Source organism: Schistocerca nitens, chromosome 4, assembly GCF_023898315.1.
Source record: "Schistocerca nitens isolate TAMUIC-IGC-003100 chromosome 4, iqSchNite1.1, whole genome shotgun sequence".
Taxonomy (NCBI): Eukaryota; Metazoa; Arthropoda; class Insecta; order Orthoptera; family Acrididae; genus Schistocerca; species Schistocerca nitens.
In genome coordinates this window covers 538005541-538019442 of record NC_064617.1, presented here as the reverse complement: position 1 = coordinate 538019442, position 13902 = coordinate 538005541, and the positions used below count along the sequence as shown (strand labels likewise).

The following is a 13902-nucleotide window of genomic DNA, read 5'->3' as shown; positions in this document are numbered from 1 at the left end:
ATCTTAGTTTTGATAGAGCAAAAGCATGTTTTCAAAAAGAACGGATGTAATCTGAGATGGGATTCATCATGGAAACAGAGGAGAGTTTGCAGAAGAAGAAGGAGAAGGAGAGGGTGGGAAAGTTAGAAAAATGGAAGAAAAGCAAGCAAAAAATTTGGAAAAACCAGTAAAAATCCTTACGAAAATCGTTAATAAGAGGTAATGTGCGGGCAATCTATATGATACAAAAAGAAAAGAAAAAAGGGAAAAAAATTAATTGGGAAGTCCTGAAAACAGACAAAATTTTAAAAGCTGGGTAAATAGAAAGCAAAAGTCATAGAAGAAAATGTAAACTACTTAGCTTGGCAATTAAAGTGATGTAAGAGACGGCAATAAAAGTCGACATTAGTGGTTTGCTGAAAAACAAATCAACAAAAATTTGAAATAATTATGCGTAAACAAGATAAGTGGAGGGCGAGAAAGAAAATAGCTGTCAGATTTGCAAATGGATCAGTGAAAGGCTATCGGGAATAGTCCATGGAGTGTAATGAACCATAAATTGTTATATGCAAATTCATAAGTAACAGTGTAATTGTTGTTAATGTCCTAACATTGAAAGCCCCTGTTTTTTATGTAATCCTACTCTACACCAGGCTCCTTTACAGTTTCAAATACAGCAATCTCTTTCTCGTTCCCTGCTAATCTGTGACCTGTATACCTCATCAGCCAATTTCCACTCCACCAGACTTCTCTCCTTCTACAAAATCCTGCAGTTATCTGCCCCTCATGTTTCTTGGATGGTATCAACCATCAAGCCAACTTCAAACTGCAACAACATCCAACTTCAAACTGCAACGACATGTCAGACTTCTCCTCAGAAAGGTATCCCACCATCTCCTAAACTACCTGAACAATGGTGTTTTCCTACCTGCCCCTCTGCAGCCCCATAAACAGCCACACCATCAACAACCACTCTCCTACAAACCGAGCTTCGCCAACCTCCTTAACATCCCACAGCTTTCACAACTGCCTCCCAGACTAAGAATAACCCATAATCACAAGAACTAGTCATGACAATACGGTGCCCTTAACCTCTCTTCTAAGGCATTCTCCCCTCTTGAAGTATCTGTATTATATAACGGTCTCACTTTCAGCCCTAAACCTGCATTTGATCATGCTGCTTCGGTAGAAGATGTACTTTCTTTCACATGTAATATCAATTGGTAATATCACTTTGAAAGCCAATACCAAAACCTTTCCAACAGCAGACCTGACATTGAACCATGCCTTGAACAGTTCAGACCACAATCCCAACTTGATCCACCACCATTACCTCAAAATCATTCCTTGCAAGCCTTCCAAGAATTCCTCACATCCAGAATTGCTTCACAACCCTTCCTCAGGTCCCTACAACATGACCCTCACCTGTCCTTTGCAGAACTCAAGGCTTTTCATTCACTAAAAGCTGACGACTCCATCATTCCAGAATGAGATTTTCACTCTGCAGCAGATTGTGCACTGATATGAAACTTCCTGCCGGATTAAAACTGTGTGCCAGACCGAGACTCGAACTCAGGACCTTTGCCTTTCGCGGGCAAGTGCTCTACCAACTGAGCTACCCAAGCATGACTCACGACCTATCCTCACAGCTTCAGTTTTGCCAGTACCTTGTCTCCTACCTTCCAAACTTCACAGAAGCTCTTCTGCTAGCATTGCAGAACTAGCACTCCTTGAAGAAAGGATGTTGCGGAGATATGGCTTAGCTGCAGCTTGGGGGATGTTTCCAGAATGAGATTTTCACTCTGCAGCGGAGTGTGCGCTGATATGATTCTCATTCTGGAAGCATCCCCCAGCCCGTGGCTAAGCCATGTCTCCGCAATATCTATTCTTCCAGGAGTGCTATTTCTGCAAGGCTTGCAGAAGAGCTTCTGTGAAGTTTGGAAGGTAGGAGACGAGGAACTGGCAGAACTGAAGCTGTGAGCATGGGTCGTGAGTCGTGCCTGGGTAGCTCAGTTGGCAGAGCACTTCTCTGCGAAAGGCAAAGTTCCTCGAGTTCAAGTCTCGGTCCGGCACACAGTTTTAATCTGCCAGGAAGTTTTGACTCCGTCATTATCCTCCGATCACTGTAGTACTTGACCAAAAGGAGTATGTTAGTGAAGATCTACGTCAGCTGTCTGACACCTCTACATACAGCGTCTTCCATCAGCGTCCCATCCCTGTGATACAAACTGACCTGCAGTCCCTCTTTAAAACCTCACAAGGACTAACACCTCAATCCATAGAACTTCTCACCCCACCCATACCACCCACCCCCACCTTTTACCTTCTTCCTAAGATCCACAAACCCTGTCATCCTGGCCATCCAATAGTTGCTGGCTTCAAAGCACCCACAGAATATATATCTGCCTTAGTTGATCATCACCTGCAACCCGCAGTACAAAATCTCCCCTCCTATATCAAAGATACCAACCATTTCTTAGATCGTCTGAAATGTGTGCCTATCCCACTTCCACCACACACCTTGCTTGTCATCATTGATGCCACATCCGTCTGTACCAACATCCCCCATGTACATAGTGTGTCTGCTGCTGAACATTTCCTCAGTCAACACCCATCTGATTCCAAATCTATGACATCTTTCCTTCTCACCTCAGTCAACTTTATACTTACCAACAACTGTTTCACCCTTGAGGGGCAGGCATACAAACAGATCAGGGGTACGCATATGGGAACGAGGATGGCTCCTTCCTATGCCAACCTTTTCATGGGTCGCTTGGAGGGGGCTTTCCTGAGATCCGTAAGTCTTCAGCCTCTGGTTTGGTTTAGATACATTGATGACATCTTTACTATACGCACTAATGGTGAGGCTGACCTGCTAAAATTCCTCGAATCGCTGAACACCTTCTCCCAATAAAATTCACATGGTCCTATTCCGAAGCCCTTGCTACTTTCCTTGATGTTGATCTCTTCCTCACCAAAGGCCAACTACGTACTTAAACCTACCAACAAACAATAGTACTTACATTTTGACAGTTGCCATCCTTCCCATGTCAAAAGTTCCCTCCCATACAGCCTTGGCATCTGAGGCAAACATATTTGTTCAAATGCAGACTCTTTACACCAATACACCAACATTCTCACCTCAGCTTTCGCTGCACATAATTACCCCACCAGCCTAGTTCAAGAGCATATCACACCATCACATCCAATCCTGGTACTGCTGATCATTCCAAAAAACAACTTCAGAGCACACCACTGGTGACTCAGTGTTATCCTGGTCTGAAATGTATTAATCAGATACTTCAAAAGGGCCATGACTTCCTAAAATCGTGCCCTGAAATGAGATCCATTCTGAGATTATGTCCACCACACCTAGAATAGCTTTTTGTCACCCTCCCAAACTCTGCAATATTCTTGTCAGACCCTATGCTCCTTCTGCACCCATCTCCCTACTCTATGGCTCCTACCCCTATGACCGTCCCTGCTGCAAGACTTGCCCATCCACCCTCCTACCAACACCTATAGCAGCCCTAACTAGCAAAGCATATACTATCAAAGGGAGAGCCACATGTGAAATGACATGTCATTTACCAGCTGTTATACAGCATGACAACCGTGACCTCGGCACCTATTTCACCACACATGTCATCTGGATTCTTCCCCCAGACACCAGTTTCTCAGAACTCCACAGGTATGAACTAGTGCTACAACATGTCCTTGGTTCTTGTCACCCAGCTGGCCTTAATTTACGTTAATTTCTTCTATCTCCGCATTTATTCACAGTAACTACTCTTTTCTTCACTCCGTTTTTGTGTTCTACAAGTTTCATTGTCTTACCAGTATATTTTTCACCGCCCCACCCCCTCCCTCCCTCCCACCTCTGTTCGTACAATGCACTTAGCTTTTCACTCTTATTAACTCATACATGATGCTTAGGCAGTAATCTCTGTCTTGCATATTACTCTGTCTTCCACCTTTACTCTGTAAGGTTTTCAAATCTCATCCGATGCCGTCCCCAACAATCAGTCTTTCCTTCTCGTCCCGCGCGGTAAGTCCCCCCTGGCCCTCAGTTCTAGGTGACTTTCCCCTTTTCGTAGACCTCATTTTCCGTCAGCCCCCCCCCCCCCCTTCCTTCCCCTTCAACCCCTCTGCCTGAAAAAGGAGCCACTTGCTCCGAAAGCTTGCCTAATTACAACCATCTTTTGTGTGTGTTCTGCTGCTGCTTGGTCAGTAGATTTTTTATCTATCCACTTAAATTATTTTTGATTATTTATGCAGCTTTTTTCAGATAGTAACTTCATATAGATAACTGCAATAATCTTCTTCTAGAATCCTCATCTGAGAGTAATGTGTGCCTGTCAGAGAAGCTTCCACATAGAAAATGGTATCATCTCCAAACCCCTTACCAGAAACAGAGCTGTGGCTTTGGGCATGTGCACTAGGTAACTGGTACTGCTGTCAAGTGTCATTGTGGCCAGGTGGCTAACCAAAATTGACAGCAGAACAGCGACAGCGACATAATGCACTTGTGAAAGAACACAGCTTAGTGGCTGACTCTGGACACATTAAAATCACTTTGGTCATACATGTGCAACTTTCTATGAGGCCTCTTGAAGAACTCCATCGGAATGTGGGCACTTGCCATTGCTACTTACGGCAACTACTGCCTGTGAATGTTGAAGTTGTGTCAAAGAAATATTGTAAGGTTTACACAACATGATCCAGCGAGAGACCTGAGAGTCATTATTGAACAATTTCGTTATGTTACAGGATTTAGGATACGAGAAGACCAGTCCAATGGTCTGAACATATGCTCAACTTAAATCATTTTGGTTATCATCTGTGGTGGTCACTTAAAACAATTAGTTCATGCAGCAGACATTTTTAATGCTGAGATGCTTTGTTTATGTATTGTGAGAGTCTGCAAAACCATCTGACACTTGAGAATTTTCAATGGATTTTGCAGTCCATAACCTTCTAATGAGTGTTTTTAGTATTTTTTGTAGGTGCAACTGTGTGTGTGTGTGTGTGAGAGAGAGAGAGAGAGAGAGAGAGAGAGAGAGAGAGAGAGAGATTGTTGTCCTATCACAGCTATCTAAGAGACAATTGGTGTCGTGTTGCTTATTTTATAGTCGGGCAACCTAACTTCATTTTGAAAACATATGCATTCTTTCAATGCTGTTGTACTAGGCTCTCTGTATTTCTCTGCGCTAATTTATGTGTTTTGATAACTTGTGATCTCTTTTTTTTTAATTTATTTTTTTTATTTTATTTTATTTTTTAATATATAAAATTTTTGATTACCATATTTATGTACCACAATTTTAAAAATTAAAATAAAAAAAAGAGTTTGTTGGTGCATCACTAGTAGGCTAAATTTATTTTACACAACAATGAATGTGTAAGTGAACTATGAAAAGAACACCAATTTTAAATGACCCATTGATGAGTGAAACAGTCATTATTAGAAAAGAACAACTAACTTACTCAAAATATCCACGGGTGTACTGCCGGTCTATAGTGTCCAACGGGCACAATATTTCGGCGATCATACATGTCGCTATCATCAGGTGAACTTGACGGATTGAGCTCCTGGGAACGTGCCGGTACGGAGATCTGTACACTATGGCTGCTCAGACGGAACTGGGTTCGGTCACGGCCGCGGCCGATTTAAATACCCTCCGCCCGCGGCGCACTCCCTCCGCCGTCCGCTCCCCGCGCCACGGTTGCACGGTGGCACAGATTGCGACAGCGTCTGAGGTGACGTCGGTGTGATGGCTCTGTCCACCGTGGTCGTCACAACTATACGTTTGCTCGATTTACTCTTGATTAACCCAATCGCTGGTTCCCAAGCCTTGCTAAGATTATAGCCACAGTCATGGTTTATGAGGTCGTCATTGGTGCGAATTTCGATGGCCTCTCTAACAACGCTGTCCCAGTATCTCGACGTCTGTACCAGAATCCTCGTGCGTTCATACTCCATAGCGCAACCGTGGCGCGGACGGCGGAGGGAGTGCGCCGCGGGCGGAGGGTATTTAAATCGGCTGCCGCTGCGACCGAACCCAGTTCCGCCTGAGCAGCCATAGCGTACGGATCTCCGTACCGGCACGTTCCCAGGAGCTCAGTCCATCAGTTCACCTGATGATGGCGACATGTATGATCGCCGAAATATTGTGCCCGTTGGACACTGTAGACCGGCAGTACACCTATGGATATTTTGATTATCAAATACGCCGGGAGAAAATCAAGAATCACAACTAACTTGATTAGCTGCATGATACGCAAAACAAACGTACTGTAAGTAAGATGTATTACTCATCATTATTCACTAATGTTATCATTACTGGTATCCTTGGAGGAGTCTACAACAGAAACAGATTCATTTCCTCTTTCCCCATCATCTTCAGTATCATTCCAGAGCATGTCAGCTTCACTGTCATCTAGAGTACTTGGAATATATTATGATCGCTGGTGCTTCAGTGCTTCCCCAAGCAGCCAAAACCCAGTGTGTAATTGTGTGGGGCACAGCACACTTAATCTTTTCTCTCAGAATCAGTTCACAGTTTTGTTTGGAAAACCATTGTTCATACTGTTTCTGAACATAATCTTTGAAAGGTTTGTTGAGACTAATGTCCAGAGGTTGTAACACAGAAGTCATTCTTCCAGAAATAATAACAAGGTCAGGCTTGACTTTGGATCTTCTTTCTTACATCATCAGTGAGATGACCATGAAATGCATCAAGTAAAAGCATGGATGATAGTTTGGAAAGCGCACCAGGATAGAATTCCCATATATTTTGGAACCAGTCAAGCATGAAAGTTTATCATTCATCCCTTCTCTTGATTTCGTAAAATGACATCATTGGGAAACAGGTTTTCATTCTTAGGGGTTTTAGAGGTTTGTTTTCTCCTTGAAGATTAAGAAAGTGGATGTTTGTGCCCATCTCTGTGATCCCTAGTGCTACAATTACATGCTGTTTTTCTCACCCAGATGTTTTGATGGTAACTTCTTTCGTCCCCTGCTCATCAATCATGTAATTATGTAGCGTATCAAACCATATTGGTGTCTCATCAGTGCTACCTATTTGGCCCATCAAAAAATTATTCTCTTTCCGAAATGTGATGACACACTGCTGAAATTATTGAAGTTTTTTCTCAGAGTTGTGTGGAAGTTTTTAGCATGTATAGCATCATAAAGTAAGCCCACCCATTTCATAAAACGATTAACCCATCCACAGCTAGCCTTAAACTCATGCCTCGGCATATTAAGAACTGCAGTCACCTCTTTTGCTTTGTTTTTAATGGTATCTCAAGTCACTGGTTTCCCATTCTTCCTCCTTTCATTGATGAATTCCAAAACTTTTACTTCAACATCAGGATGTCTTCCTTTGTGTAGACCAGTGAATTCGTTTCTAGTAACAGTAGTTGCAAATAATGCCAATTTTTGTTTCTTCCATAAGCAAATGTTACTCTCGGCTACACTGGACTCGTCCCATCATCTTGTTAGCTTATTTTTCAGTGTAAAGAATGATTTTACACTTGAAAGTAGCTTCATATGATGATCTTCTCTGCTTGCCTTCCATTTCATGATTATGTAATGCAAACACACTACACAGTAATAGGCCAATCATAATGAAACGAAGTTGAGAATTGCAACGGTGCATTGTGACATGAGAAACAACAGATAAATTCCAATGATGTTGCCTTGAATGACGGATTCCATTTTGTACTCAAATGTAATGTGCTGTCATCCTTTTCTCCCCTTCTATAACTAAACATACTAAATTTTAAAAATTGGCAGTCTGATTTTATTGTGATAACTTTTGAGTGTTCTCCACATTTCTGTCTTTTGTGCAGTGAACTTTTAATGAAATTAAATAAAACACCCACAGAATAAAATGAACAGATGTCATTCTAGGAAGTGGCTTAATACAGCTAAGAGCCAGAACAAAGTAGCATAATAACAAGAGAAAGGAACATTGTGCTGATAATGGGGCAGGAGATACAGTGATAATTACAATAAATTCACCTTAGATGCTACATGTTGTCACATCAGTAATCATTTGCTGAAAAAATGCATACATTAATGGACAGTAATTTAAATAATACAAGACAAACTAGATATGTATGAACAGGAAAGTTGCTACTCACCATGTAGCGGAGATGCTGACTTGCAAATAGGCACAACAAAAGGACAGTCACAAATGAAGCTTTCGGCCATTAAGACCTTCATCAAAAATAGATGACAGGCACACAGGTTGCCTGAGACTACAGTCGTGTGTGTGTGTGTGTGTGTGTGTGTGTGTGTGTGTGTGTGTGTGTGTGTCGTCTATTTTTGATGAAGGCATTACTGGCCGAAAGCTTCATTTGTCACAATCTTTGTGTTGTACCTATCTGCGGCTCAGCATCTCTGCTACATGGTGAGTAGCAACTTTCTTTTTAATAATACTGTTACTTTCCACCCTGAATTTTCCATTGTTAGATTTGTACATGGACATATTTTGATTTTTCTCCTTTTACAGTACCTCTGTATGAACTTACAAACAGAGAAGATGCAATAGAGTCAATGTGTAGTAAATATGTAAATGTCATTTGAACTGAAAACTGCTCCGGAGCAAAATATCCTACTTTTCTCGTCATCTGTTTCTTATAATTTGGTATATGATGCTCGTAAGATAATTAAGCAGATGTTGTTGTTGTTGTTGTTGTTGTTGTTGTTGTTGTGGTCTTCAGTCCTGAGACTGGTTTGATGCAGCTCTCCATGCTACTCTATCCTGTGCAAGCTTCTTCATCTCCCAGTACCTACTGCAGCCTACATCCTTCTGAATCTGCTTAGTGTACTCACCTCTTGGTCTCCCTCTACGATTTTTACCCTCCACGCTGCCCTCCAGTACTAAATTGGCGATTCCTTGATGTCTCAGAGCATGTCCTACCAACCGATCCCTTCTTCTGGTCAAGTTGTGCCACAAACTCCTCTTCTCCCCAATTCTATTCAATACCTCCTCATTAGTTATGTGATCTACCCATCTAATCTTCAGCATTCTTCTGTAGCACCACATTTCAAAAGCTTCTATTCTCTTCTTGTCTAAAATATTTATCGTCCATGTTTCACTTCCATACATGGCTACACTCCATACAAATACTTTCAGAAACAACTTCCTGACACTTAAATCTATACTCGATGTTAACAAATTTCTCTTCTTCAGAAACGCTTTCCTTGCCATTGCCAGTCTACATTTTATATCCTCTCTACTTCAACCATCATCAGTTATTTTGCTCCCCAAATAGCAAAACTCCTTTACTACTTTAAATGTCTCATTTCATAATCTAATTCCCTCAGCATCACCCGACTACTTAATTCGACTACATTCCATTATCCTCATTTTGCTTTTGTTGATGTACATCTTATACCCTCCTTTCAAGACACTGTCCATTCCGTTCAACTCCTCTTCCAAGTTCTTTGCTGTCTCTGACAGAATTACAATATCATCAGCAAACCTCAAAGTTTTTATTTCTTCTCCATGGATTTTAATACCTACTCCGAACTTTTCTTTTGTTTCCTTTACTGCTTACTCAATATACAGATTGAATAGCATCGGGGAGAGGCTGCAACCCTGTCTCACTCCCTTCCCAACCACTGCTTCCCTTTCATGTCCCTAGACTCTTACAACTGCCATCTGCTTTCTGTACAAATTGTAAATAGCCTTTCGTTCCCTGTATTTTACCCCTGTCACTTTCAGAATTTGAAAGAGAGTATTCCAGTCAACATTGTCAAATGCTTCCTCTAAGTCTACAAATGCTAGAAACGTAGGTTTGCCTTTCCTTAATCTATCTTCTAAGATAAGTCGTAGGGTCAGTATTGCCTCACGTGTTCCAACATTTCTACAGAATCCAAACTGATCTTCCCCGAGGTCAGCTTCTACCTGTTTTTCCATTCGTCTGTAAAGAATTCGTGTTAGTATTTTGCAGCTGTGACTTATTAAACTGATGGTTCGGTAATTTTCACATCTGTCAATACCTGCTTTCTTTGGGATTGGAATTATTATATTCTTCTTGAAGTCTGAGGGAATTTCGTCTGTCTCATACATCTTGCTCACGAGATGGTAGAGTTTTGTCAGGACTGGCTCTCCCAAGGCTGTCAGTAGTTCTAATGGAATGTTGTCTACTCCCGGTGCTTTGTTTTGACTTAGGTCTTTCAGTGCTCTGTCAAACTCTTCACGCAGTATCTTATCTCCCATTTCATCTTCATCTACCTCCTCTTCCATTTCCGTAATATTGTCCTCAAGAACATCGCCCCTGTATAGACCCTCTATATACTCCTTCCACCTTTCTGCTTTCCCTTCTTTGCTTAGAACTGGGTTTCCATCTGAGCTCTTGATATTCATGCAAGTGGTTCTCTTTTCTCCAAAGGTCTATTTAATTTTCCTGTAGGCAGTATATATCTTACCCCTCATGAGATAAGCCTCTACATCCTTACATTTGTCCTCTAGCCATCCCTGCTTAGCCATTTTGCCGTTCCTGTCAATCTCATTTTTGAGACGTTTGTATTCCCTTTTGCCTGCTTCATTTACTGCGTTTTTATATTTTCTCCTTTCATCAATTAAATTCGATATTTCTTCTGTTACCCAAGGATTTCTACTAGCCCTTGTCTTTTTACCTACTTGATCCTCTGCTGCCTTCACTATTTCATTCCTCAAAGCTACCCACTCTTCTTCTACTATATTTCTTTCTCCCATTCCTGTTAGTTGTTCCCTTATGCTCTCCCTGAAACTCTGTACAACCTCTGGTGTTTCAGTTTATCCAGGTCCCATCTCCTTAAATTACCATCTTTTTGCAGTTTCTTCAGTTTTAATCTACAGTTCATAACCAATAGATTGTGGTCAGAGTCCACATCTGCCCCTGGAAATGTCTTGCAGTTTAAAATCTGGTTCCTAAATCTCTGTCTTACCATTATATAATCTATCTGAAATCTTCTAGTATCTCCAGGGTTCTTCCATGTATGCAACATTCTTTCATGATTCTTGAACTAAGTGTTAGCCATGATTAAGTTATGCTCTGTGCAAAATTCTACCAGGCGGCTTCCTCTTGCATTTCTTAGCCTCAATCCATGTTCACCTACTACGTTTCCTTCTCTTCCTTTTCCTACTGTAGAATTCCAGTCACCCATGACTGTTAAATTTTCGTCTACCTTCACTACCTGAATAATTTCTTTTGTCTCATCATATGTTTCATCAATTTCATCATCATCTGCAGAGCTAGTTGGCATATAATCTTATATTACTGTAGTAGGCATGGGCTTCGTGTCTATCTTGGCCACAATAATGCGTTCACTATGCTGTTTGTAGTAGCTTACCCGCACTACTATTTTTTTACTCATTATTAAACCTACTTCTGCATTACCCCTATTTGATTTTGTATTTATAACCCTGTATTCACCTGACCAGAAGTCTTGTTCCTCCTGCCACCGAACTTCACTAATTCCCACTATATCTAACTTTAACCTATCCATTTCCCTTTTTAAATTTTCTAATCTACCTGCCCGATTAAGGGATCTGACATTCCACGCTCCGATCCACAGAACGCCAGTTTTCTTTCACCTGATAACGGTGTCCTCTTGAGTAGTCCCCACCTGGAGATCCGAATGGGGGACTATTTTACCTCCGGAATATTTTACCCAAGAGGACGCCATCATCATTTAATCATACAGTAAAGCTACATTAAGCAGATATCTGCTGTGAAAGGACAAAGAATTATTCAAGTTCTGTGAATTGATTTTTGTGGAAGTCTTGGATTTAAATAAGGAGTATTGATTTTTTTTTAACAATGCCATGCCACTTCAGCTGCCCAGGCTTGTTTAAATTTATTGATACTGATGCTGGAATGACTACCTGGAAGAGCACAAATCTGACTTCTTTCTCCATCGTTATCAGAGTCCATTGATATCATTGTTGATCAAGTGAGGTGGCGCAGTGGTTAGCACACTGGACTCACAATCAGGAGAGTGACGGTTCAAACCTGCGTTCGGCCATCCTGATTTATGGTTTCCATGATTTCCCTAAATCGCTTAAGGCAAATTCTGGGATAGTTCATTTGAAAGATCATGGTTGACTTCCTTCCCTATCCTTCCCTAATCCAATGCGACCGATGACCTTGCTGTTTGGTCACCTGCCCCAAATCACCCAACCATACCAACCATCATTGTTGGCAGGATATTAAATCCTGGTCTTTCTTGCTACTTTTCTTCTCTTTTCCCCCCTCTAAGTAGGGACATTCACACTGATGGCGGGCTTAGAATGGGCAAAACAAATGGTAACATATTGTGGATAAAGTGGTTGGAGGAAGGGAATACGTCCAGCAGGTATTAAGAGGTCAGTGATCACTATGTAAAAGCAGTACTAGTTGATAGTGTAAGCTGCTAATGATGATGCTACATATCATAGGATGATTCTAAATAGCAATGTTTGTGATATGAAACAAAGAGACTGAGAAATTAACTTCCATATTAAATATATGTTGTGGCATTTATTGCGTCACATGTGTGACAACCTTGGACGATGGAAGATATCTCTGAAATAAAACAAGTACACAGGCTTAAGGTAAGATTACTTTAACATTTATTTATATTGCTTGCTTCTGACAGTGAGAAAACACTAATTTCTTATAAGTGCTGAATGGTGTTGGGTGAACTTAATTTCAATGATTTTTGATATTTCATCAATAGCAGTCAAATTTTTCATTAATAACGTTCCAACACAGTAGTACTTATATTCTTTGGATTTTTGTGTTCCAAATGTTATGTTGGACATGGAATGCCAGATTTAGGTGTGAAACATGAACTACTATTAATTGATTTCAAGGAAATATTTATTTGCCAATCACATGTGCTTCACGGTTACAGGCCTCATATAGCATGTAGTTTAGCTATAAGTTAAACATTCAGAATTATGGAAACTCTTCCGATATTCAAAATTTCACATTAGAGTGGTGTTGAACCTTCCAGACATAAAATGTGTATCAAAATGGAGCTTGAGGCCAACTGTCTGCTGTGTCGAGGGACCGATGACCTCATCAGTTTGGTCCCATAAGACCTTACCACAAATTTCCAAAAATTTCTGCTGTGTCGATTTAGTGGTGAGTGAACCTTGATGGAAGTTTACTTGTATGACCTGGAGATAGAGGTTTCAAGAAAAGGTCAGTTAATGTTGTAAGATAGCAACAGTCAGTACATTAATTAAAGTTGGAGAACAGGAAAAGGAATTAGCTGTGGCTTTATCATTGGAACCATCCCAGCATTTGGCCGAACTGATCTAGAAAACGTGGAGGAAATTTATACCCAAATAAGGGTTATTGGCTCTGAGCACTATGGGACTTAACTGCTGAGGTCATCAGTCCCCTAGAACTTAGAATTACTTAAACCTAACTAACCTAAGGACATCACACACATCCATGCCCGAGGCAGGATTCGAACCTGCTACTGTAGCGGTCGCGCGGTGCCAGACTGTAGCGCCTAGAACCGCTCGGCCACTCCGAATAAGGGTTATTATCTGCAAGCCTTTTTTCCTATAAAAGTCCAGTCTCTTAGCAACTGCAACATCTAGCTCAGACCCAGATTCAAGCCCACCTACAGCATGTTTCAGTAGTAAAATTCTTTTCATTAAAGGCAGTGGATTAAAATTTTATTTCTTTTGGCCAACATAGGAGTCGAAACATAAGATGTACTGATTTCATCCAGTAGGATATAATCTTCATGAGCATTTACTGAGGCAACTAGTATAGACTATACTCTGTGAAAGATTTTTAACTCCTGGAAAAAAAAATAGCTTTTATTTTCTAGATCAAATCAGTTATTGTGAAGTTCCCAGATTCCCGAACTTGTCAGGCTGATACATTAATTGAAAATTTCTATTTTTGAGGACACATTGA

General features: G+C 41.0%; 1 protein-coding gene across 2 annotated transcripts in view; it reads left to right on the top strand.

Annotated features, from left to right (window-relative positions):
• The window catches only part of LOC126251749 (2-oxoisovalerate dehydrogenase subunit beta, mitochondrial), an 80006-nt gene that overhangs the window by 32539 nt on the left and 33565 nt on the right, over nt 1–13902 (top strand). The window lies entirely within an intron of this gene.